The sequence below is a fragment of the Ylistrum balloti genome, unplaced genomic scaffold (genome assembly GCF_031769215.1).
Source record: "Ylistrum balloti isolate Yb309-2 unplaced genomic scaffold, AGI_CSIRO_Ybal_v1 Utg370570, whole genome shotgun sequence".
NCBI lineage: Eukaryota > Metazoa > Mollusca > Bivalvia > Pectinida > Pectinidae > Ylistrum > Ylistrum balloti.
The window spans coordinates 7,866-13,359 of record NW_026782357.1 but is presented as its reverse complement, the minus strand read 5'-3'; the positions used below and the strand labels follow the sequence as shown (position 1 = coordinate 13,359).

At 40.8% G+C, this 5,494-nt stretch overlaps 1 long non-coding RNA gene across 2 annotated transcripts; it reads right to left on the bottom strand.

Moving 5' to 3' along the window:
* Window positions 1–2,309: 2,309 nt before the first annotated feature.
* On the bottom strand, window positions 2,310–5,046 carry LOC132556458 (uncharacterized). 2 transcript variants are annotated; one of them, XR_009554470.1, is made up of 3 exons: window positions 4,907–5,046; window positions 3,224–3,263; window positions 2,310–2,349 (listed from the first exon to the last, which is right to left on the bottom strand). It is a non-coding gene; the product is annotated as an uncharacterized LOC132556458 (long non-coding RNA). The 2 variants fall into 2 exon arrangements; XR_009554471.1 differs by having other exon boundaries at window positions 2,317–2,359.
* Between the last annotated feature and the right edge of the window lie 448 nt (window positions 5,047–5,494).

The window sequence follows — 5,494 nt, the reverse complement described above, 5'->3', positions numbered from 1 at the left end:
GGTCTAGGGGGCTAATACTTGGCACAGAGCATACTGGCATGGAGCTCTACCAAGTTTGTTCATATGAATGACCTTGACCCACTTTAAAGGTGACAGGGGTCAAATATCTTTTATCTAATGTCAGATGACCGTTAAGGCCCATGGGCCTCTTGTTTTCAAATAGATTTATTTTAATTATGTGCTAATTAAATTGACAGAGAGTGCTGTGAGATGAAAGTTCATGACAATGTAAAATGTGTAACTTTGAGCTTTGATGTTTCATGAACTTTCCTGGACAACCGTAATCACAGGCTCTGTGCCAATTGGCTAATTAGTGGCATGATGAATCGTACAGGTGTAGAACACTAATTTATCACTGGATATTTCAGCTGATTTTATTTAGAGTGAAACATGACTTCGTTAACAGAGATGATCTTTGTGATCTTCAAGATGCAATGTTCTAATAATCATGAAACACATTATTTGAATATCATTTTTCTATTCCAATACTTTCCTATCAAACAAATACTTTAATATTTGAATATAATTGTTGACATTCGAATTGGGTCTTAAGTACAATTATAAAACCATGTTTCCTTGTAATTGTTAGGGCACCTGCGACAGTCTCAGGATGACCCATTGCGATCTCCTTTTGTCCGCGTTGTAAACTTTTAACATTTTGACTTCTTCTGGAAAACTCCTGTATAGATTCCAGTGAAATATAAAAACATTCTGCCAAACCAAAATTGTAAATCTACATGGTTCCCAACCCCAAGGGCCCTGAGGGGCAGGTAAGGGTTTAATCCCAGGTATGATAGAATCAAGTACACTTCATGGATGGAAAGGCCTTCTGGTGCTTTACCAAAATTGTAAATTTCATGAACCAAAGATCTCACGTTTCCCCTTAGTTTACTACAGTTTGATTATTTTCTTTTGGAAATAGTTCAAACCTGGTAAGAGTTTAAGATGACAGTTAAATGAGATGCACAACTTGACCATGGGTGACCCCCCAGGGGCTGTTGGGGGAGGGCAATAAAAAAGTCAAATTGACTGAAATTTCAAAAATGTTCTACTGCTTCTGGATGGAATACTTTACATGGGAAAATTCAAATCTTAAATGTAATTTCTTTGTCTTCTCTATGCTAAGTACAAATGAAACAACATGTCAAGTACCCATTTGCTGTGATAACCTGTTAAGATAAGCAGTCAGTGGCATTTAATTAGTCTCTGTTATTGCAAGGTTATAGTATTTTTCAGGTTATAAGCTGCATTAGTGTATAGAAGCCACAGGGCCAAATTTTCGCGATTTTAAAAATTTTATCTATGTATAAGCAGCACCCTTTCTCCCGATATGGTGACCACTATTGTTGTTTGATATACTGGTAACAGATGATGGAAGGCAGTTCATATGAAGTAGTAACTGTTATGTTGACCAAAGTTTGTTGATATAACAGACCATGGAAGATCATCAGTAAAACATTAAATAAATGTTTGCAAAGGAATTACACACAAACAATCTTTTATTTTATTGATGTATTTCAAAAATGGAAAATCCCCCCTCATCCAAGTATCACGATGGATGAGAGGGATTCTCTGTAATGAAGCCCGGAGGCTGGAGAGTTAAATAATATGCACTTGTCAACCTGTTGGGTGCGCGACACTGAAGTTCAAAGTTGAAAATTATCTTATCGATATTGCATTGCACGTGCCTGACCCATGTAAGAGGTCACCATATAAAAAGACATGACCAAGCCTAGACACACGCTTATTTCAAACAGAAATGTTGGCAGATTGTGTGCAACTATAGGGTGGGAGATCCAAAACTAAACAGCAGAAATAGAAACCCAGAGACTTGGGAGGGTATTTAACTCTCCAGCCTCCGGGCTTCATTACAGAGAATCCCTCTCATCCATCGTGATACTTGGATGAGGGGGGGATTCTCTTCCATTCAGCCCTACAGCTTACTAGTTAAATAATATGCACCTTCAAAGAATCCGCCAACATTCCAGATAACCATGAAAAAGAAAACCAAACTGCAACTCAAGTTCACTCATTCATTAGTATTTCAAAATTACACTACATTTCACAAAGTCTATATCATTGACATCTTATCACTGCCCTGTCTGCAGAACACTGGTTGAAAATGAACCCGGGTCATCAATATCTCTTAAGTAGAACCTCCTAAAGCTCTCGGCTGATGCCCAGTTTGCCGTTTCCAGTATGTCCCTCAAGGATGTCCCCGCCGTGTATGCTGCCGACACAGACGCTCCTCTAACTGAATGAGGTTTAAACTGTCGATCAATTCCAGCCGCCATCATCACTTCTCTCATCCATCTTGCCACTGTGGAAGTGGACACTTGCAAACCTCTTCTGAAAGAAACTAAAAGTTTATTACTCTTCCGTATGTTTACTGTCTGTGACACATAATATCTTAAGGTTGAAACTACACATAATCTTTCCTGAGAATATTTGTACAATGTTACTTTATAAAATGGCTTTGATGGCTTGGATGTTTTCATAAGTTCTGGGACTGTAAAAACAATATAGTGTCCAAAATCCTGCATATGTTCAAGGTCTAAATTAACCAATGTTTGTGCTCTTTGTGCTGTTGTAAGTGCTATCAAACAAACTAATTTCCTGGTCAATGAATCCACCTCCAGGGCTGTCAAAGGGAACATATCACCCAAATACTTCAGCAAAGGTGCCACATCCCATGTCGATGAATACCTGGGCTTAGGAGGATTAGTGTTGAATACCCCCTTCATAAACCTAGAAATTAGGGCATTGTTCATCAATACTGTATGGCCTAGTAATGGCAAAGTCTGGGACAACATACACTTATGTGTATTAATAACACTGTAAGATTTCCCTACATTAAACAAATGAGTGAGGTAGGAAATCACTTCCTTGATAGTGGGATGATTGGCACCAACCTGTCGTTCACCACACCAAGAGACCCAGTTATTCCATGCCAAGTCATACTGCTTGGACGTGGACTGTTTCCAGGAGGAGAAGACAAGTGTGGCAGCCTGTCGTGAAAAGCCCTGCTTCTGGAGAGATCTCCTGACACGCAACATGCGATCAGTCTCAGGCTGTTTCTTAAGGGATGCGGCTCCCCCTGTGGGGACAATAGCAAGTCTCGCCACCTCGGCAGGCGTGCGGGCGCATCCACAACAATATTTAATAGAGTAGGTAGCCACGCTTGACTTCTCCATAAGGGAACGATTACTATTGCCATACTTACTTTGTCTTCCTTCACTTTGTGCAGAACACGGCTGATCAGACTGAAAGGAGCAAAAATATACGGTAAGTAGTCTGACCATGACATAGAAAAGGCATCATAAAACCAAGCATCTGGATCAGGATACCATGAGACAAACTTGGTAACCTTAAAATTCAACCTACTTGCAAATAGGTCAACATCTGGATTGAAGAAATGACCACATATTCTGTCAAATATCAGAGGGTGTAATGACCACTCTCCCGAAGACTGCATTGACCGTGATAAGTAATCAGCATCAACATTCAAAACACCCGGTATGTGGCAGGCAGAAATGAAAATATTTCTTTCCGTACACCACAGCCATATCTCTTTTGCTAACTCATTCAGCTCTGTTACATTTCCACCAGGCTTATTAACATATGAAATTGTACAGACGTTATCCGTCACAACCCTGACATGAGTATCAGACATGTCTGAACAAAAACATCGTAATGCCAACCAGACAGCTTTTAATTCCAAAAAAATTATGTGATGTTCACGTTCTGCTTTTGACCAAAGACCTTTTGTTATCTGAGAGCCAAACTTTGCTCCCCATCCATCACCAGATGCATCAGTTTCCATAATCACATCTGGATCACTTGGTCTTATCGCCCGACCATTCATACTGTTCACCTTATCTCTCCACCATACTATCTCCGTTTGTGCCAACCTAGACAAACTGACCTTGTCGTCATAAGACAAACCATTATGTAGGGCTGCTGTCTTTTCCTTGTCTACCAATCTGTAAAATAGCCCTGACAGCCGAACTGCTCTAAGAGATGACGTAAACAAGCCAATGAGACTAGCAAGTTCCCTTAGAGAAATTGACTTTTGACCTAAGACATGGGAACATGCATCTATGATTTTCTTCACCTTTTGTTCTGGTAACGAAACGGTAAATGTGATAGAATCTATCAAGTACCCAAGATGAATGACCATTTGACTAGCAGAAAACAAAGATTTTTCGGAACTAATCTGGAACCCAGCAGATTCCAAAACTCCAGCTAACACCCTACAGTTCCTTTCACAAACCTCTCTGTCAGCAGCCTTGACCAAAGAGTCATCTATGTAATAGAAAGCATGGATACCCAAGCTGCGAACTTTAGCCATAATTGGCTTCAGTACTTTGGTAAATATCCGAGGGGCACTTGTCAAACCGAAAGGCATAGCCATAAACTCATATAGTATACCTCTCCATTTGAATTTCAGGTATTTCCTATGATGTTTGTTCACTGGTATACTGAAATATGCATCCTTTAGATCAATAGAAGTGAAGAAATCACCTCTCTCTACAGATTCTAGTACAACATCTAAGGTCTCCTGCTTAAAATGGTGGTACACCACAAACTCGTTCAACTTCCTCAAATTAATGACTGGCCTAAATTTACTATTTTTCTTTTGGACCAGGAACAAATTAGAAACAAATTCACCTTTCTCATGAATAGACTGAGTTATTGCCCCTTTGGATACTAAATCATTCACCTCAGAATCAACAATCTCCATCTCTTCCTTACTAAAAGCTACTGGTCCTGGCAATTTATGTTGCACAGGGATTTCTACAAACTCAAGTGTAAGACCACGCACAGTATCCAAAATCCATTCATCATCAGTCAATGATTTCCAAAATTCTAAACGCTCTCCGATTCTACCAGATGGAACACTCACCTTAGGGGCTATTCTTTTTTCTGTGTCTGGCTCTGGCTTTGACTTTGCTGCATGTATGCGGGTCGCCGTTGTCCCCGGCCCCGCTGGCCCGACCGTAAAAAAGGCCTTGCTGAGCCTCTGTACTGGCTATAGCCCCCTCGCCCTCTCTGGCCGCCACTCCAACCTCCTCGCTGTACCTGTTTTCGTGAAGACAAAACATTGAAAGCCTTATTAGCCTCAGAAATGTCTCTCACCTTCCTTGCAAGATCATCCCCAAATAGATTTGAAGTTATTGGCATGTCTTTCCCACATAAGGCATGATATGATGGCGGGAGGGCTTGTCTCATAAGAAACCTACGTTTCACAGACAATGTATGTACTGCATTCCCTAGCATGGACAGAGCATCAATACACAGAGGCCTGAACTTCTCTCGAAAGTCTGGATGACTCATAAGAGCCTCAGTCAGCCTCATCACAGGTACCATACCGTCAGACACCGACTTCTGGGCCTCTTTAAGTTGAAAATCTCTTGCCTGTAAAGGCTTACCAAGTTTACCCCAAATCTCAGGGTTACATCGTGGGACGGTCATATCGGCACAATTTGCCGGT